This window comes from Crinia signifera, chromosome 9 (genome assembly GCF_055691185.1).
Source record: "Crinia signifera chromosome 9, ASM5569118v1, whole genome shotgun sequence".
NCBI lineage: Eukaryota > Metazoa > Chordata > Amphibia > Anura > Myobatrachidae > Crinia > Crinia signifera.
In genome coordinates, this window is record NC_139225.1 from 140,987,846 (window position 1) to 141,010,880 (window position 23,035).

At 42.6% G+C, this 23,035-nt stretch overlaps 1 protein-coding gene across 1 annotated transcript in view; it reads left to right on the forward strand.

Annotated features, from left to right (window-relative positions):
• The window catches only part of LOC146036962 (uncharacterized), an 86,564-nt gene that overhangs the window by 54,514 nt on the left and 9,015 nt on the right, over window positions 1-23,035 (forward strand). The window lies entirely within an intron of this gene.

The window sequence follows — 23,035 nt, forward strand, 5'->3', positions numbered from 1 at the left end:
GTGACCACCATATAATACAGAGAACATCACAGTGACTTCCATAATATATAGAGAGTCTGAGTGACCACCATATAATACAGATTGGTGAATACAGAGAACATCACAGTGACTACCATATTATACAGAGAGCCTCAGTGACCGCCATATATAATACAGAGAACATCACAGCTACTACCATATTATACAGAGAGCCTCAGTGACCACCATATAATACAGAGAACATCACAGTGACTTCCATAAGATATGGAGAGTCTGAGTGACCACCATATAATACAGATTGGTGAATACAGAGAACATCACAGTGACTACCATATTATACAGAGAGCCTCAGTGACCGCCATATATAATACAGAGAACATCACAGCTACTACCATATTATACAGAGAGCCTCAGTGACCACCATATAATACAGAGAACATCACAGTGACTTCCATAATATACAGAGAGCCTCAGTGACCCCATATAATACAGAGAACATCACAGTGACTTCCATAATATGCAGAGAGCCTCGGTAACCACCATATAATACAGAGAACATCACAACGACTACCCTATTATACAGAGAGCCTCAGTGACCACCATATAATACAGAGAACATCTCAGCGACTACCAAATTATACAGAGAGCCTCAGCGACCACCATATAATACAGAGAACATCACAGTGACTTCCATATTATACAGAGAGCCACAGTGACCAACATATAATACAGAGAACATCACAGTTACTACCATATTATATAAAGAGCCTAGGTGACCATCATATAATTCAGAGAACATCGCAGTGACTACCATATTATACAGAGAGCCTTAGTGACCGCCATAATACAGAAAACATCACAGTGACTACCATATTATACAGAGAGCCTCAGTGACCACAATAATACAGAGAACATCACAGTGACTACCATATTATACAGAGAGCCTCAGTGACCGCCATAATACAGAGAACATCACAGTGACTACCATATTATACAGAGAGCCTCAGTGACCGCCATATAATGCAGAGAACATCACAGTGACTACCATATTATACTAAGAGCCTCAGTGACCACCATATAATACAGAGAACATCACAGTGACTACCATACTATACAGAGAGCCTCACTGACCACCATATAATACAGAGAACATCACAGTGACTACCATATTATACAGAGAGCCTCAGTGACCACCATATAATACAGAGAACATCACAGTGATTACCATATTATACAGAGAGCCTCAGTGACCGCCATAATACAGAGAACATCACAGTGACTACCATATTATACAGAGAGCCTCAGTGACCGCCATATAATGCAGAGAACATCACAGTGACTACCATATTATACTAAGAGCCTCAGTGACCACCATATAATACAGAGAACATCACAGTGACTACCATACTATACAGAGAGCCTCACTGACCACCATATAATACAGAGAACATCACAGTGATTACGATATTATACAGAGAGCCTCAGTGACCACCATATAATATAGAGAACATCACAGTGACTTCCATATTATACAGAGAGCCACAGTGACCACCATATAATACAGAGGATATCACAGTGACTTGCATAATATACAGAGAGCCTCAATGACCCCATATAATACAGAGAACATCACAGTGACTTCCATAATATGCAGAGAGCCTCGGTAACCACCATATAATACAGAGAACATCACAGTGACTTCCATATTATACAGTGAGCCTCGGTGACCACCATATAATACAGAGAACATCACAGTGATTACCATATTATACAAAGAGCCTAAGTGACCACCATATAATACAGAAAACATCACAGTGACTGCCATATTATACAGAGAGCCTCAGTGACCACCATATTATACAGAGAACATCACAGTGATTACCATAATATACAGAGAGCCTCAGTGACCACCATATAATACAGAGAACATCACAGCGACCACCATATAATACAGAGAACAGCACAGTGACTTCCATACTATACAGAGAGCCTCAGTGACCACCATATAATACAGAGAACAGCACAGTGACTTTAGTGACTACTAATGTCTAATATGCAGAGATTTTGCATCTAAAAAACTCTTCTAGAATTTAATGGATATAATCTGATTGGTTGATATTGATTCAATAGATTTCCCAGGGGTCATTACCCCTGCCCCCCCCCCCCCCTCTATCTACAGCCCCCTGTGGGCAGCATGTAGTTTAAAAAATATATATTTAGCTAAAGGTTTTGTGCATGGGAGTGGGGTAGTGCTGCAGCTTCACCTATCTGCCCATGTGACAACAATTATAGATTCTTCCAAATCATTACGACACTCCAGTTCACAAGTTCTCAAACTCTCGGGCCGATTCAGACCTGTTTGCACAGGTCCGAAATTCGATAATGAGATGTGCAAACCCTCCGCAGCGAGCGCCTTCGGTGAATTTTTCATTTGCTGGGGCGCTCGCTCCAAATACCTCATATTGTGTGACGCTCAATAATGTAGGAAACCAAGGAGGTCATTCTTATTGACCCGCCAAGCTGCGAATTTTGCAGCTTTGCGGGTCATTTAATCGCCGCCTGTTGTCCACACGAACGCCCACCCCTGTCTCACGCCAATTTCCCCACATGCATAAGCTAAACATCCGTTCGCAGCCTTGCATGCGGGGGCGAAATCATTTGATAATCGCCGACCATCGAATGATTACTAAAGCGCTCGCAGACCTAAGACACTTCTCTGCGGACTCCCTGTATGGGATTGCCATTGTGACGCGGGTGTGGGATGCAGGCAGCTGACGTTAACGGATGTCAGCTGCCTGCCCCCCCCACACCGCGTCACGGCGGCAATAGTATCGGAACGCCTAGCATTTTCAGGGAGACGCCCATGAAACGATGGGTGTCCCCATGGGCGCTACTTTTTTTAGATGCACCTTAATATCCTTGGAAGATATCATGATTAATATCTTTTTGTGGCCATGCGCTGAAGGCGCTCACTGTGGGGGAGGGGGGGTTGCACACGCGCATTTACTATTTCTACACACGTAACATTTACCCCACCTGCAGTGCACATGGTTTTGATGTTTTTGTAAACAAATTGGCACTGTGATCAAGTCTGAGTTAGGCCCTATGAACACAAGCAAAACGATTAGGAAAACCATAACGGGTGTGGTATTGCGGTCTGACAATGGGGATACCGACAGTCAGTCTCCTGACATCGGAATCCCAACTGCTGGTGCTCCATCAGGGGCGCGAGCGCAAAGAAGCCCCTTGGGACCCCCATTAGGGAGAATTGCTCCTGTCAGTCGAGATCCCGAATCTAAGGTATATAAACAGTCGGGATCCCGAATGTCAGGTATATAAACAGTCGGGATTCCGATGGCTGATTACTGACCGTCAGAATTCCGACTGTCGGGGAGTCATCCGGCACCCAACCATAACCATTTTCTAAATGAAAGTTATACTTCATTACATCAGACAAACACTACAGATCAATATTCCACTATTCTGAGAGGTAGGATAATGATAACACTTCCTTTGACAATTATTTACAATCTGATTTTAAAAGGCCACGGCAGTGACGTAGACTCTTGGCACTTATGATTTGTGGTTGTGTTTATTTTTAAGTTGGGTTTCTTTTAGCCTCCCTCAGTATCTGCTTAACATATGTCTCTTCTCCATTTTATACTCTATTGACATTTATAGCATTTTCTTTATTTGATTTAGTATTTTTGTCCTTAACCCCACCTTAATTTGCATTTTCTCAAGTAGGGACTGCAAGAGGCTGTGCTAAGTCAATATTATTCAGTACCGTGCGGCAAATTAACTAAGATGGTAGTTATATATTGAAGATGCTTGATCAGAATATCTAAAAATAAAGACTCGGCCCACAGTACTGGAGGTGAAAGGGCCAGCTTTTTACTGAGAGGAAGCCTATTTATTTTCTAAGATTTATTCTTAAAAAATACCATCTTCTAAAACTATGGTGGCGGGGAGAAGAACGGCCTAACTTGAGCACAAAAGGAGGACCCAACTGCCACCATCCTTTTCAACTCGCAAAAGCAGAGCTATTCTCCTGTCCTTACGGGGACCTCCGAAAGCTAATGAGACCATCTGCCTTCATCATCATCAACTTGAGGAAATAGCCCAACCCAGAAGTCATAAGGGGTCCACCTTGCCTGAAGGTGCCCTATATCCAATACTGTTAGCCATGCCTAACCTCCTTCATGACTACGCTGCCCCCAAGGGAAAAATACAATAACCAACAACCTTCAATAGCCATTGTGACACCAGCCGCCTTCAACAAAGCGGAGGTCCAGCTTTAGGCTGGCAATCATGATCGAAACTCTCAAAAATGACACGAGCATTGTTGGTGCTTTATCTCCTTCTATTTTATCTTTCTCCAAGGCTTAGAACATACTCTAGATCCCTAATACTTGACTAATTATCATCAGTGCAGTCCAATCCATAAGGCTCATTCACACCTACTATAACTACTTTTATTGCACTTTTAACATGTTTAGAAACACATGCAAAGTGCATAAAAACTAGAACACACTGACCTTTGAATTCTAATGTTACCCTAAACATTGGTTCTTGTTGCTATGTTTCCAATACGAGCTCGCAGCCACCTTGTAGAGTAACTCGTGCATTGAGGTGCACTGCCAGTACAATACGCACTCATTAGCTAAGCAATGGCACCAGCTGTCTACTAGGTGCTGGATATGGTGGTTTTAGGGGATCTGGTATATTAAACATGTGCAAAAAATGTTTTTTAACATGATTAATATGCTTAATTACCCCCAATGGACCGCTGATCATTGCTGACTGCTGGTCGGCACATCCTGTTGGCAGGACAGTGGTGCCAGTGGCTCAGGGGATCAGAGGATTGGCCCCCGCTGGTGTATGGGCCCCTTAAGCTAAGAAGGCTTGTGGCCACATGCAATTTACTTGATACAGGTTGTTTACATTTATTTGCATTATCAGTACAGTACAATTAATTTTAAATTAATTTGAAATATTTGATAATAGCAATTGCTTATTCCATTCAAAACTCTGTAACCACCTAGTACAGATCTATTAATTAGAATGTACAGTAAAAGGAAACAATGTACAGTACATTATTATTATTAAACAATGATATATAACCCAACTTTCTGTCAAGCCAAAGAAAGACACATCTATACAACACGAGGGGGCGTGGCCTATGATCACAGCACTCCTGCAAGGCCGCACCCCGTTTTTTACCACTGTGGGGGCCTGGCCAGTGCTGTGTGAGATGCTGGCCATGCCTCCTGTCCCTCAGTCTCCCTGAAAAAATGCTGTGCGCATGGGCACAGTCTCATAAAATATTATTTGTATAACATGCACATAATATGCAACATGGAAGCTTAAACACGGTTGCTATTAAGAATAATTAAGATACTTTATTAGATTAACTACACATGAAACCAATATTAATAAAATTAAATAAAAATTATAAACATCAGAAACCAGGTCATGCAGAACCCTCTAAGACAGGCATGTACAAACTATGGCCCTCCAGCTGTTGTAAAACTACAAGTCCCATCATGCCTTGCCACAGTTTTGCTATTAGGGGATACTAAATGTATGGCAAGGCATGCTGGGATGTGTAGTTTCATAACAGCTGGAGGGCCATAGTTTGTACATGCCTGCTCTAAGATATTATATAGCAACTAAATAAACAATTTAAAAGTGAAAATTCAAACAGATTCAACATAACATCCTCTAACACAAGTTATGTTAGTGAGCGTAGAAATTTCTTTAAGCTGATTATAAGGATTAACAGCCGAGCAGGAGATAATTAGTGGATCGTATGGCAAGCCAATTATGTTCACCGTATCCTTAGTATGGGACGCACACCACCCTCCAGCAAGGTGTACTGTGCAGATCACTCTGCTGGATGCATTCCCCCATGTACAGGAATACCTGCTGTTTGTATATTGCTAAAGTGTACCTACTCATAAGCTGCACTGGGTTCCTTCCGCTCAGAATACTTGGGTCACGGCCACAAGACGACATGGCAGTACAGAGTCTAATGCTGCTGAACAACTTCTGTTGTGGGTGGATAGTGCCAGATAGTATCAGTACCACCATTCAATATTCCTGCTCCACATGAATGCTTCCTTTCCAGATATCACGTGACGCGTTTCTCCACCATATAATGCAATGGTTTCATCAGAGAGTTGACTGTTGCCACTGTTCAATATTGAATCTCCATTCCACGCATAAACTTTCCATCCTCCTTTCTTAACGCATGTTTCTGACGCGTTTCTCCTCCTTTGAGGCGGCAGTTTCATCAGAGTATTAACAAGTCAATGTCCATGTTTTAGCATGCTCATATAAGAGCGATTCTGGTTAAGTAAGAAAAATCCACATATGTCTGTTTCAAAGTAGCATTTTCATATAGTATCTTATTAGATTAAAACTTGTAAAAAATGTTTTAACTCTTATTGTATATCTGCAATACATAATGTACAGTATAGAACATACAAACAAATATAATAACGCATCAAATAAAAACTTGAAACAGTATACATCAAGGTGATCACAGCAATATGAAGTATAGAAGACGCTCAATCTAACTCAATATAGAAGTCTCTCAATCTAACTCAATATAGAAGCCTCTCAATCTAACTCAATATAGAAGCCTCTCAATCTAACTCTATTATATACCTTTTCCTAGTCCAGTTTTTGTGAAACTATATATTTTAATATTTTGTAAGAATATAGATCAGCTATATATACATATATATATATATATATATATACAGTGGTCGAAGTGGAAATTTTGAAGTGGGGGTATGGAAATTTTGAAGTGGGGGTATGGAAAAGTAAAGAGTGAATATAGTGCGCACCTTCGGACACCCCCCTGTCCATCAACGTCCCCTGCCAGACTGCCCCGTTGTACAGGGGTATTACAAAAGCACAATATGTGCTGCTGAGTGATCAGAGAGCATCCTGAGGGGGAAAAAAACTTTTTTTTTTTATCTTCAGATTAAAGTGGGGGTATGCCATACCCCCGTATACCGCCCCACTTCGACCACTGTATATATATATATATATATATATATATATATATATATATATATATATATATATATATATATATTAGGGCGGAGTGAAAAAACTGAAATTGAGAAATTCAAAATCGGCTAGTGTGGAAAAGTTGTGACTTGACTTGAATAAGAAACGTGCAAAAGCATTTTGATCTGAGTCAACATCTTCTGTTCTGGCAAGAGGCCTGAAGTTTCACTTTTTTGGTGAAAATGACGAAAACTATGAAGATTCTCCGATCTAGTTAAAATTATGTCAGGATGTCTTAGAGTGGTTCATTAATATACTTTAGCATAGTAAAAGAGAGTACGAGATTGTCCTAGTGCAAAGTGAATGACTTTGGTGGGAGAAAAAATCCCTAATAATTGACCCATTTTCATGGTCACAATTGTGAATATTGTGTGTTTTCTCCTGAACGTGTTTATAATAGAAGAAGCACAAATACTCCAAATGGAATTTCGGTGACACTGTGTGAAATATAACACTGCATAATAGCCCTTAATCAGACCTGATCCCAGTACAAATTTGTTCTCAAAATGGGCAAAACAAATGCTGCATTGCAGGTGGGGCAGATGTAACGTGCTGAGAGAGTTAAATTTGGGTGGGGTGTGTTAAAACTGAAATCTAAATTACAGTGTAAAAATAATGCAGCAGGTATTTACCTTGCACAGAAACAAAATAACTCACACAAATCTAAAGGTGGCCATACATCTACAGATCGATTGTCAGATTGGGCCGGTTGGAACAAACAGCTGGTAATATCTGAATGACAGTTTTTCAGCATTTCAAAGCAAATGGTCAACTGTCATTTGCTCTCATCTTTTACCAGGATTTTGTTCCAACCAGACAGATCGGACAATAAATCTGTAGATCTATGGCCACCTTAAATCTCTCTGCACATGTTACATCTGCCCCACCTGCAGTCCAGCATTTTTTTGCCCATTTTGAGAACAAATTTGTACTGCAATCAGGTCTGATTAAGGGCCATTATGCAGTGTTATATTTCACACAGTGTCACTGAAATACATGAAATTGGATTTATGCTGCTCTCTTTGCAGTGCATATACAAAGATAGACAATCCTGTGTATATAAATAAGAAATAACTGTTGCAGTCTGTTATTGAAAAACAGTAACTGTTACAATAAGTATTACAAGTAAGTGTAAACTGTCTAATGTATCATTTTACATATCACTTCTGTTTATTGACAGAAAAACAGTGTTGCATCCCCTATGCTGGGAACATGAATGGGCTGTATTACAGCATATAATTATGCCAAAGATAAGCCAATATATTAACTGTTAAATACGTTGAAGTGTATTATGATGTAATAAATTGTAAGCTTGCAGCAGGGCCCTCTAACCCCCAAGTCTGTCTGTTGTTACCCAGTTTGTTTTATCACTGTTTATCTACTATTGTAAAGCGCAACGGAATCTGCTGCGCTATATAAGAAACTGTAAATAAATAAATAAATAAACAAATACATCTAATGTTTAGGGGGAAAAAAACAAGAACATTGATTCAAAAAATAACAGGTTAATCATTTTCTATGAGTGGTGTCCAGCAGTATATATATGCCAATCACTGTGTTCATTTCTAGGCAGCAGGGCCATCTTAACAGCAGTATGGGCACCTGGGCAAAGCAATGCACTGGGGCTCTTAACCATTCTCCCCTCCTAGGGGTGGGGGTGCTATCAGAAGCAGCTTTGATGTCCCACGGGTGGCAGGGGGTGCTCCATCTTCCATTTAACATGTAGGACCTGGAGCAGTAACTTCTGCTAGTTACTCCTTTACTGCACAGGCGGTGGGAGGGAGAACACTAACGTGTGGAAGGGGGCACTGAGCTGAATGAAGGGTCCCTTGTAAATGACTTCCAGGGAGGTAGGGGGTGTTTTATACACAGGGGACGGTTGGATAATGGAGTGGGCTTAATATTCGTAATTTTCCGGTGGAAGGGCAGCTTGTTTGACTGCAGATATCGCCATTATCTGGAAATAGATTTCTTAGCCTAGTATAAAAACCTAGAGTCCCAACTTTCAGGAGGTGCTGGGAACTTGGGGATCAGAGATCAGGAACCAGAGCAATCCATTGACAAAAATATAAAACTGTGCACCAGACGTTTGAAGCTGGAGCAGGGACCGGCTGCTTGAAGGCTGATATCTCTGGTTCTGGGCATGATAGAGACAAGCCGCTAGTGTCAGAGAGAACCTGAGAAATATGACTGGAAATTGTAATTAACAGGTCGGATGTGGACTGCTGCTTTGAAGTTGGATATCTGCAGTTCCCCAGGGCCGATTTTCAAAATTCTGGTATCCCTGGAAAAAGGGGATCCTCAGCTATCAACATAGAGCCATTATACACCTGGGGCCCCTGGGCAAGTGCCCATTAAGCCCATACAAAAAGACGGCCCTACTAGGCAGGATTGATCAGCAATACTTATTACAGCATAATGCACTTTAATGTATTTAACTGTTAATATATTTGCTTATCTTTGGCATAATTATATGCTGTAATGCAGCTGCAGGTGGGGCAGATGTAACATGTGCAGAGGGAGTTAATGTGGCCATACATCTACAGATTTATTGTCCGATCTGTCTGTTTGGAACAAAATACTGGTAATGGATGAGAGCACTTTGCTTTGAAATGCTGGAAAACTGCCAAAAACTGTCATTCAGATATTACCAGGTATTTGTTCCAACCAGCCAGATCTGACAATCGATCTGTAGATGTATGGCCACCTTTAGATTTGTGTTGAGTTATTTTGTTTCTGTGCAGGGTAAATACCTGCTGCATTATTTTTACACTGCAATTTAGATTTCAGTTTCAACACACCCCACCCAAATTTAACTCTCTCAGCACGTTACATCTGCCCCACCTGCAATGCAGCATTTGTTTTGCCCATTTTGAGAACAAATTTGTACTGCGATCAGGTCTGATCAAGGGCTATTATGCAGTGTTATATTTCACACAGTGTCACCGAAATTCCATTTAGAGTATTTGTGCTTCTTCTATTATAAACACGTTCAGGAGAAAACACACAATATTCACAATTGTGACCATGAAAATGGGTCAATTATTAGGGATTTTTTCTCCCGCCAGTCAGTCACTTTGCACTAGGACAAGCTCGTACTCTCTTTTACTATGCTAAAGTATATTAATGAACCACTCTAAGACATCCTGACATAATTATAACTAGATCAGAGCATCTTCATAGGTTTCATTATTTTCACCTAAAAAGTGAAACTTTAGGCCTCTTGCCAGAACAGAAGATGTTGACTCAGATCAAAATGCTTTTGCACGTTTCTTATTCAGGTCAAGTCACAACTTTCCCACACTAGCCGATTTTGAATTTCTCAATTTCAGTTTTTTCACTCCGCCCTAATTTATATATATATGTTTAGTGTCTGTGTGTCACCGAAACGCTGCCATCCTCTGCCAGCGAGTGGAACTACAGATGGATACTTTCGCCAGTCCCCGCCAGCAGCCGGCTCCCGCCAGGGGCGCATGCACACAAGACGCTCGCACGATCCATGGCAACATAGTTTGCCCCGGGTCCCTGCTGCCTCCCCCGCTGTCGCCGACGGTCCCCCTTGCCGCCCCACGTCCACGCGCTTCCCAGTTCAGTGTAGCCCCTGTCCGCCGGCGCTTGCCAGAGGGGAGGCTCTGGCAAGCCCTGGCCAAGGATGGCAGGGGCTACATCTGTACATCTCTTTCTCATATGCAAAAACACTAGCTTTTGAAGCATATGCAATATTGAGTATGTGAATAAATAGGGGAACTATAACCATTTATACATATAGTAAATAATGGGCCTGATTCAGACCTGTTTGCTGGGCTGCTTCTATTCTGTATATTTAGCAAATTATGCCCTCTCCAGTATGCCCCCCTGCCACCCAAATCTCCTCGCTACGCTGCAAGCGGAAGTGTACGTTTACGCATCTGCTCACAAGCGCCCGCACAAATTAAAAAATCCTTCGATGGTCACTTATTATCGAATCACTTTTTCTCTGTTGGCAGCTGAACAGTAACCCAAGACTTCCTGCGAATTGGGGGCAGGCGCCGAGGTCATGGGACGTCATCCGCCCAACCGAGCGAGCAGGGGAACTCCTGCATTCCCTGGTTCCTGTCCAGTGTGAGCGGTGCGCCCATTTTTGTGGGCACGCCCATGAAACACAGAGGGTCCATCCAGGAACACCCCCTGCCTGTCAATCAGGCAGCGAGTGCCCCCAACGATTGAAAATTTCACCCTAGGCGCTCGCTGCAGCGGTCTGCACATGCGAAGACGCCCACCATCGACAGAGGGGCCAAACTCGCTGCTCAATGAGCAGGTCTGAATCAGATCCAATATCTATGTCATTGGGTAGGTACTGTACATCTTGGTACATCTTGGTAATACTCATGTGGGAAAAAGTATCCAGGGAAGTGAACTGCTGCGGTGTGTGTCCCATAGTAAGGATACAGTGCTTCTAACTGGCGGCTCATACGTTCCGCTAATTACATTATCTCCTGTTTGGCTGTTAATCCTTGCAATCAGCTTAAAACGAATTTCTACGCTCACTTACACAACTTAACCCTTTGAGTGCCAAGAAAATCTATCAAAATAGTTGTAAAAATTGGCCAACATTGATATTCATCCTTGTGACCTGTATTCAGGGGTTAAAGTGAGGGGGGACGGGGTGGAACTGAGTTCCACCACCTCTTATGGTGAGATGGAACATTTTACCCTCCACATTGGCCCTGCACAGTAATTCTCACAGAAAAGCATTCTAGTTTGCAGGGGGAGGTCATAAACCTTACCACTGGCCCTGTCTCTGCCTAATAGGGGGAGGGGGGGGGGGGTAATTAGGTGGCATAGAGAAATGAGTTCCCCCACTTCTGCATGACCACTTTAAACACTGCCTGTAATGTTTACCTTATATAGGAAATATCTTTTTGACACAACAATTTGTATTTGAATTTATATAACAAATGTGAACGACGCTGGAATGTTTAGCAAATACTTTGTACAACTCTTACAGAGCTCAAAGGGTTAATAACGCTTTATTGTATTACAGGTGTTATGTTGAATGTTGTTCCACTTTTGCCTTTTATATACCTGTAACCACAAACTCTTCATAATATAGTTTTATGAATCTTTCAATCTATCAGCTGTATCTGAGCGTCATTCTTCTCCCCTTCCTATTTATAAGACCAGGCGGAGGTCATTGTGTTATACAAAATACCAAATAATTCACTGAGCAATGTTTAGCCCAGGGCTTATAAGTGGCAAGACTTCTTATTTCATAAATAAGGCGAGGTCTGATTAGTCTCAGGAGTGTTTTATGATGCCCTTCTATTGCTGAAGTCCGATTGTGTAATACGAGGTCACCGCTGGCATTCTTTTGTTCTTTTCATTACATCAACCGAAATCTAAAAGTAGGGACTAGGTTGGATATTCATGACGTACAGGAGGTATCTTGCTCATCGGGATATAACCGGCAAGGCTGACTTCATTCATGTTGTTAAGTAGTAAAAAAAATACTAGTAGCATTAGTCATATCTATCTATCTATCTATCTATCTATCTATCTATCTATCTATCTATCTATCTACAGTATCTATCTACCGTATCTACCTATCTATCTACAGTATCTATCTACCATATCTATCTATCTATCTATCTATCTATCTATCTATCTATCTATCTATCTATCTATCTATCTATCTACAGTATCTATCTACCATATCTATCTATCTATCTATCTATCTATCTATCTATCTATATATTTATCTACAGTATCTATCTACAGTATCTACCTATCTATCTATCTATCTATCTATCTATCTATCTATCTATCTATCTGTCTGTCTGTCTGTCTGTCTGTCTGTCTGTCTGTCTGTCTATATATCTGTCTGTCTGTCTGTCTGTCTGTCTGTCTGTCGTATCTATCTACAGTATCTATCATATTTACCAAATAAGTAAAAATGATAAATATTATAAAATAGTTTCTCTTAAAATCTTAAAATGTATAAATATATACGTGTGTGTGTGAGTGTGAGTGTAAAGGGGTGTACACACGGAGCAAATTTGTGCTATTTTCTAAGCAATCTGACTAGATTGCTTAGAAAGTAAGCACAGATCTCTCCGTGTGTATGCTCCGAGAGATTAAATATCTCTTGCTAACTAAGTCAGTGCATGCAGTCACAATCTAGTCAGATTGCTTAGCAAATGACTGCAAATCTCTCTGTGTGTACAGAATGAGAGATACTGATCACAATCTTTCATTCTGAACCATTACCCTGACTTTTTTTGCTTAAGCAAAATTGCTTAGCAAAATCGCTTAGCAAAATCACTTAGCACAAATCTCTGCATGTGTATGTGCTCCCCATGGGAGATCTTGACACCAGCAAAATAGCTTAGCAAAATAGCTTAGCAAAATTGCTTAGCATAGATCTCTACGTGTGTATGCCCCTTAAGTGTGCGTGTGTGTTTAGGTGTGTTTGTATGTATGGCATAAGATCTACGTGAATTTTTGTGTTGAATGATAATTGTGTGAAGTTTATTTTTAAAATTTCTCTCCTCTTTCTGTATTTATAGTTTATAAAACAATTCGTTTTCCCTACAAACGTCAGTAAATCATATGGACCATACACACGGGGCAATTTGTTTGCTGTTTCTATGTGATCTGTCTAGATCACTTTTAGAAAGTTTTTTTTTTCTATCTATCTATCTATCTATCTATCTATCTATCGGTACTGCACATGCACAATCGGCGAATTTGCACGGCAGCTTGCAGAAAGGCGTCCCGGAAAGAGGGAACACCTCCCAATGGGACTGCCTTGGGTGACTGGCAGGTCGGACTTCCAATAAGACGTCAATGCCAGTCACAGTGAAGCCAGTGCAGTCTCACAGACTGCATCTGGCTTCACTACAGTGGTGGATTTTACCTAGAGGGGGCTGTAGCCCTGCAGCCCATAAGTAAAAACCGCCACTGGTTAGGTTCGTGTATCTGTTGACCAAGGATTCCTTGGAGAAAAGTCCCGCCATACTGTACATATAATATTTTTACACTAAGGTCTTTCCTCGCCTTGTAGTCTCAACTAAAATGTAATCTATTTACAATCTGGGTGAGACATTGACGGATATAGAGCAATGACGCGTTTCTTTTATTTCTATGGTAACATTTCGATTTCTACTATATATAACTTTTTCAGTGAATTACCATTTGGACAAGATTAGATAAGAAGATGAGAATATCCAGATTAATAAACACTCCCAGTTCCCATGTTATACCATAAAGCCTACCAACCATACCCTACCCAAACACAGTTACCCATATTTTAAACTGAACTGATATGAAACATGAATTATTTATGTAAAATATAGTAAATTACTTCGGTACTTATGTAATATCTGGGCTCCTGTTTTTCTTATGAGACCACGTCCCCTCGCGGGGCTCGCTGCGCTTGCCACGCTTCGGGCATGGTGGCTCGTTGCGCTCGCCACACTATATAAAATCAACTCCATGCGTAGTTGGATAGTAGGGGTATGAAAAAATGGGGTGCATTTAACATGGGAGCCCAGATAATACATAAGTACCATTACTTCTTATTGACATTGCACCACCATACTAGCTTGGGCTCAAGAATGGCTATCCTTATAACCTGGATTGTTATACCACTTTTACAGCAGAATGCCGGGTAGGACCCGGGAAATTGAAAACAGGAAATTGCCAGGGCATGCCCTGCCTCAGACCCCATTTACACTGCACTTCAATCCGGGTTATTCCCGTGTAATGCCCTTTTACACTGAAAACGGATTAGCCCCGTCTTTCCTTGCTGGTGTCATTAAAAACTGACCTTTTGGGCTGTTTGAGATGAGGTCACAAGACAGGGAAAAGGGAGGGGATGGGGTCTGCCGAACAGTCAGGCTGAGGATGATGCTGTGGGACACACTGTGTGACAGCCAGCTTGTGTTGCTGCAGATGAGGCTGTAAACACACTGGGGAGAGTGCTTCCAGCACTGACTGTTGCTGTAGTGTACGGTACAGGCTGCAAACAGCGTGGTAACGCTGCTTCTGCTGCTGCGATGCTCCATGCGCTGTCATGTGCCCTGTGTGGGTCTCTGGCAGATGACATCATCTGCCAGAGCCGCAGAAGCACCAATCAGCTCTTCGCTGCCTTCTCCCCACCAAATAACCCGGATAATGACCATTTACACCACCAGGAGCCCCAGATAAGCCCCGTGTCCGACCCTGAACATTTGCCGGGTCAGATTCCTGGGGAACAGTACCCGCGCTATTTTTTTTTCAGCCCATTTACACCGCGCCCCACCCCGGACTGGTGTAAAAGGGATATAAGTGTGCCTTGAGGACGAGATTGGGAAACAAGGGCTCAAATTTGAATAATAATAATAATAATAATAATAATAATAATAATAATAATTAAAAAAAAAAACAGTTTTTTGGTCACGTTATTGGTTTTAAGGGGTGTACACATGGTGCGACTTTGCTTGCAATTTGATCTTGATTGGATTGGGATTAAATCGGGATTGAATAAAACGGCACGCAAAACTGTACTTATATAGTCTTGCCTGCACATTCTATTTTTATATTCGATTTCGATCCCGCCGGTCACGCATCGGGATTGAATCGCCATCAGATGCAACTGAAAACCTTCAATGTCCATTCGATTTCGATTCAATTTTGCTTTTGCTTTTTGCAAATAGAAGAAGATACCAAATTGTACCGTATGTATGGGGCATTAGAGAGAGGTAAATTGCCTGTGGTTGGGTTTGGGAAACTGGTTAGACTTGGCAATAATTCTATTTCCTGCTGATCTGATTCACACATGTTTTAGGTTGGTGGGTTTTATTAAAGGTGTTTTAAAGTAATGTAAATACAATAATTGTGCTGTTATTTGTTGTCCCATAATGTCACAGAATATAACCTGTAATTGTGGGCAAACTTTCTGCAAGTCAATTTCCAAAAATGTTATGCAACATAGGGTCCGACTGAGACCTGGTCAGTGAGTAGTGAATTCGGCCCGTGTTCGATGGTGGGGGGAGTGCTCATTTGCATGTGCACACCCCCAGAGCCAACACCTTTGGCGAGTTTTACACTCGCCGGGGCATTCGTATTAATTAATTTACCTCAGCAGGCAGTGAATATACGCAGCCGAGCGAGCTGGTCTGAATTACCCACATAGTCTGGGTGGTAATTCAGTCAAGCTCACACATTAAATAATTAATTAATTTACATGGTACATGCATGACTTACATTCTGAAAAAAAAAATACTGTGGTGGTAAGATACCACTACCGCCCGGTGGAGGTCCCGGAGAGGGGGGGGGGTCAAAAAAGGGGTCAAGCCACTTCACAAACCGGGTCAGGGAAGCAAGTTATCCAGCATAACTCCGGAATGACTGCAGCAATTTACACCACACCTGGTACATCTATCACTTGCAATCTGGAAAAAAATACTGTTGGGGTAAGACACCACTAGCACCCCTGTGGGGTCCCTGGGACCTAAAAAGAGGTCCAGCCACTACAAAAAGTGGGTCAGGGAAGCAACATATGGCAAAGTTGCATAACATTGGGTCCAGATTAGGTTCACAACCACAACACCTGTAATTTCAACACTGCCGGGGTCCCGGGGGCCCAAAAAGGGGTCCGTCCACTACAAAGTGGGTCAGGGATGCAAGATATGGCAGAGTTGCATAACATAAAGGGCGTAGAGGACACAGGATTAAAGAAAAAAACTGTGCTCAGACAGGTCACAACATGGGACCACCACAGACAGATGTATGCCGGTCACAACATGGGACCACCACAGACAGATGTATGCCGGTCACAACATGGGACCACCACAGACAGATGTATGCCGGTCACAACATGGGACCACCACAGACAGATGTATACCGGTCACAACATGGGACCACCACAGACAGATGTATGCCGGTCACAACATGGGCCCACCACAGAGAGGTATATGCCAGTCACAACATGGGACCACCACAGACAAATGTATGCCGGTCACACCATGGGACCGCCACAGAGAGGTATATGCCAGTCACAACATGGGACCACCACAGAGAGGTATATGCCAGTCACAACATGGGACCACCACAGAGAGGTATATGCCGGTCACACCATGGGCCCACCACAGAGAGGTATATGCCAGTCTCAACATGGGACCACCACAGACAGATGTATGCTGGTCACAACATGGGACCACCACAGACAGATGTATGCTGGTCACAACATGGGACCACCACAGACAGATGTATGCCGGTCACAACATGGGACCACCACAGACAGATGTATGCCGGTCACAACATGGGACCACCACAGACAGATGTATGCCGGTCACAACATGGGACCACCACAGACAGATGTATGCCGGTCACAACATGGGACCACCACAGAGAGGTATATGCCAGTCACAACATGGGACCGCCACAGACAGATGTATGCCGGTCACACCATGGTCATGGCGAGCAGTTAAGCTTAAAACAAAAAAAGGATAACATTCAAGTAATGCTAAATGCACCACCGAACCCAGGCACCCTTGGATTCCTCAGCTAGTATATACAGAAATATGTGCAGCTTCCCGGGCCAGTACGAGCGGTCCTAATCACATCATTCAGTAAAATTCTATTATTAGCATCTCCACCCTCACCTAGCACCCAGATATGTGGCCTCTAGGAACAAATATGTCACCTGTAATTGGCATGTACAGTATGATGTCACAAGTCACACACACACACGCCTTCGTTGACTCCCTGATTCATATGTGTCTGTATATATAGATACAGGTTAAACACAGCCAAGAAACTAATTGTTCATACTGGAAACGTAGTTACATTGTTGTGTTACAGAGGGCTGAAGCATCTCACCCTCCAGCCTGCTCTCTTTTTCTGCCGGATCCTTTTATTTAATATTTATTTAATATGCATTTTTTGGGGACTACCAAAATGATTACCGTGGGGATTTTACTGCTGTTGGCTGGTAAGCAAAATATATGCCTTTATTAATCCTATTAAACCCGTCAATTTCTAATATATGCCTTTATTAGTCATATTAAAACTGGAAATGTCTAATATATGCCTTTATTAGTCATATTAAACCCTGCAATGTCTAATACAGTTAATGACATATCATTAGTGATAGTACTATACAGTATTTATCAAATTGATGTACAATATTTGTCATAGGTAAGAATACGAGACATATCCACCTAACGTATTCGCTGTTTTGTACATTTAATATTAATATGTACACCTATATCTATCTATCTATCTATCTATCTATCTATCTATCTATCTATCTATCTATCTATATATATATATATACTTTAATTCTGGGGTAGCCAACCCTAGTCCTCGAGAGCTACCAACAGTGCATGTTTTGCAGGTCTCCTCACAGAATCACAAGTGAGCTAATTAGCTCCATCTGTGTATCTTTTAAAATGTGTCAGTGATTAATGAGTGCAGCTGTGCAGCAGCTAGGTTGTCTGGAAAATGTGAACTGTTGGTTACTCTCGAGGGCTAGGGTTGGCTACCACTGCTTTAATTTATGTGTGTAGTCTATATTTTTACTTTTATGCAACTACTGCACTCGTTGCTCCATCGCAGGGGTTCTCAAACTCTGTCCTCAGGACCCCGCACGTTCTCCAGGTCACCTGACATTTCATGACCGTTCATTACTTATTGACGCATTTTAAAAGTGCCGCAGGTGGAAGCTATTTATTTGACTTGTGATTCTGTGAGGAGGCCTCCATAACATGCACTGTGTGGGGTCCTGAGGGCCGAGTTTGGATTGAGTTTTTTAATATAGGACATGGTGCTCCTCTTATGTTTGGACAACTTCCCGGTATCATCTCCACTGCAACTGTGGTATATGTGCTGCACTGGACGTAATCAGCCTTTGGTCTTGTCTGGAAGATGCCGCAACTCCTTCTTGTAAAGTTTATGATCACGCTGGGATGTTGCAGATGCCTTTATGCTGTTATAGAAGTATGCTGCCTTTTGGCTTTATCTAATGGATGTCTGTCTTACGGTGTGGCACAGCCAATGTCTAGGTAGACACTTAGTCGACAGCAGAAAGTCAACATGAAAGCAGTCGACATTGACAAAAGGTCATCATGCACGGTACACTTATTCGGTGTCCATGCTGACATATGTGGACATACTGTAGACGCAAAACCCTTGAAAACGCATGTTGACCTTGTAAGTGTTGACCATGCCGATGTCGACCTCAAGCTTGTGTCGACCGTCTGTCACTGTTGACCTATGGTATGCTGACCATTTAGGTGTTGACTTAGTCACCGTTGACCAATAGTGGTCGACCTTTTAACTGTCAACCTAGACATCATTGACCCATTATCCCAGAACCATACAAGAGGCAGATGTAATTACCATTATGATGGCCCTTGGGTGCATGGCTTTTGGTCTCCTGAGCACGTCTATTAATATAAATATTTCCCAAACTCCAAAATTTTGCAGTCCAGGTTTTAAGGATATCCATGCTAGAGTCCAGACTGTTAAATCAAATTGACTGAGGTACTAATTAAGTCACCTGCTTTCAAGCACGGATATCCATTAAAAACTGGACTGTTATGGTGGCGTTTGGGAAACCCTGGATTGTGTCCCATTGGCTTCAGGTCTGTGTGAGTGAAACACCCGGTACGCCTCTATAATATAGGGCCAGATACACTAAGCTTCAAAAGTGATAAAATGGAGAGTGATAAACAATCAACCAATCAGCTCCTGCCTGACATTTTTCAAACGCAGTCTGTGACATGCCAGGCAGGAGCTGATTGTCTGGCTGTTTATCACTCTCCATTTTATCGCTTTTGAAGCTTAGTACATCTGGCCCATAGTGAGAGATTCAGGATAATACATGATATGCCATGGCTGATGTACAGTATTCGGTGGGGGGTAGATCTACAGGGGTGCCGGAAGGCTCCCCGACAGTCGGGATTCTGACAGTCATTCCTCCCACGTCGGAATCCCGACTGCTCCCTCATGGGGGTCCACGCCATAGAGGGAGAATAAAATAGGTGGCGAGTGCAGCGTGCCCGCAAGGGGCTTCATTGCTCTCCCCACGCTGTGCAGTCGGGATTCTGACGTCTGAGTAATGACTGTCGGGGAAATATACCACCGATCTACAGTAGCTATCTCCAATTCTTTTCCCAGAGTACCTGGATTTCACATACAGTATCCCTTCCTCGTTCCGATAGCTGGGCATCTGCACATGCCCATATTGCACATGTGCGGACCCCAGCACCGAACAGCTTCGGCGAGTTACATACTTGTCACGCCGTTCGTTATGGGGAGGGAGGGCCAGGGGCGGACACGGCGCTGCACCATGGGAACACCATTTTATTGGGATCCCCATGAAAATGCTTGTCGTTCCCATGGGGGCGCAGACAAGCCGATGCCTGTCAGGGGAGGGCAGCTGATGGCACAGGAAATCAGCTCCTGCCCCCCTTCAGCGGACACCGAGGCAAATAAAAGTCAGTTCAGACTTTTTTTTTCTTCTAAAGGCAGGAAAAGTCATTTGATGTCAGCAACCATCAAACGATTTCTCCTGCTAGTATTTCTCCTGCTAGCGGACGAATTCGAGGGGATGTGTTATTGAACACTTCCCCTAGCATGGTGATGAGGGGATTCGGCTGTTTACCGAACCAGTGTGAATCAGACCCTTAGTTTAATGAATATAAGCCATGTTAGACTGGGGCATGAAGAAGGATTACTGGCACAGTATCTCTAAGATCTGCCGCAGATCCATTTCCTTATTTCCATCTGCATCGCAGCCCTAATAGGTTAGCATGAGGGCTGCTACGCAGGTTTCATTTACAAACCCCCGGAATGCAAAGCTGGTCTTAGCCTGGGCCCCTTTGTTTGCACAAAATATGTCACTCACGCTCCCGAGATCAATACAAATACATGAGTAATGCTGTGTACACACGGGGAGATATATTGCTCAGCGAAACTGCCGGGGGAGCCCGGCAGTGGTAATCAGCTGGTCGCAGGAGCATGTTCCTGCGACCAGCGATTACCACAGGGGCAAAAACGGGAGCGCGCACCCGGCGATATATCACCGGTGCACACTCTCATTGCGGGCAATATGGTCACTCAGCGACCATATTTCCCGCGATTTTGGACAAAATCGCCCCCGTGTGTACGCACCTTAACCTCTAAAGCTGCCAGAGGTAATTGGGACTGATGAAACATCCCGTAATTGGGAACAGATAAAAGCATACAAAGTATATCCACTGCGCTTAATACGGCTAACGCATAAAATGAATGCAATAAATGTTGAGTTTATATGTGCTCTCCACCCATGAAAAACTCAGGATACCTTTGCTTTCCACATCATATTTATGATTTACAAACACTTAATACAGTACATGACTAAAATGAAATGTTAAAAACTCAGAATAGCAAATAAGTCAATAGCATTTATTGCCTGTATATTATAAATGCCGCTATTTTCTCTTTATAAATCTTGCCATTAAGGTAAACGGAATGGTGCGGTATCTCAAACTGTAAAAGTTGTTTCAAAGCGGCATAAAGAGATTTAAATATGTTCAGTATTGATCCACGGTATATACAGTCACTGATAGAAATGACACGTCAATAGTTAACCCAGCGGTTCTCAAACTGTGGGTCCTGAGCCCAAAGTGGGTCCCGACCACCTCAGTATGGGGTCACGACTCTATGTTGCTGATCATCAGGCTAACGTGTCTGTGGAGGGGGGACAGGGTATAACTCATTAAGTAAACATGCACTACTTCCATCTTCCATCCCCCTGTCACCCTTATCCTTCCCCCCCCCCCCCCCCCCATTACCCACTGCATTCCTGTCACAAAAGCTGTCATTTCACTTCCCTGACCACAAATGTGGCAGCCGTTCGGTAATAACTTGCTGGGGTCCTGTAATAATTGTTATTGTCTGACGGGGTCCCAGAGCAAAATAGTTTGAGCACCCCATAGTTAATAAATACAAATACAGACAAGCCAATTCATTGAAGTTTCGTTAAATATTGCACCCCAAAAAAAGATCAGTCGCTGTGAGTGGCACTGTCGTTTTTTGTGGATATTTTGAGGATCTCTCACAGCAACATTGGCTTATGGCCAAGGGCGTAACTACCATAGGTGCAAGGGGTGCAGCTGCTATGGGGCCCAGAGCTGAAGGGGGCCCATCTTTACTTTCTAAGTAATATGTTTTACATACATTTATCACCATCAGTTGCTAAATAGGGAGCCCTTACAAATGTTTGCTATGGGGCCTACAAATATCTAGTTACGCCCCTGCTTATGGGTTAAGAACAGTGCTCCAGCCACAACTATGATTCTTAGCCCCAGATACCTGTCTCCCCACTAACTATAGTGTTATTATATATCCCAAATTGGGGTACAGGATACTCATAAATAAGCTAATGAGTCCAGGAGTTTGTCACTGTCAGAGCATAATATGCGGAAGCAGTGACATAAGTTTGTCCCAGTTCCCCCGGAGGCAAGATACATATCTCCAGTAATACATATCATGGGTTCTAATACAGGGTGTGACACTTGCAAAAAGGATGTTAGGGAGGGGGAGTCAGCCACAGAAGAGATATCGATATCTGATTCCAACTGTCAGGGCGTTGTTCAGACCACGCTTCGCAATGCTGTTTTGACGCCCCCAAAATGGTCCCCTACTGCACCCCATCGGCCCTTACACTCTACCATAGGTAAATCAATGGCAACAATTGTTCTTTAATGTTTTGACAACAACATTCTTTGGCCTTTGCTTCATTCATTATCTTATCGATTCAGGTACCCTATAGTTCATATATTGCAATCTACAGAACAAGAAGTGCAAGATTTGCACGCCGGACAGAAACCTGTATGCACTGCCTCACCTTAGTTAACTATTTGGTTTACATGGCATGTTTGTGATCTTCTTGTTCTAGTTCATGCTATTGTACACCCTGAGCTTGCTACCCTTAAAATAGTAGAGCAGTGGTTTACAAACTGGG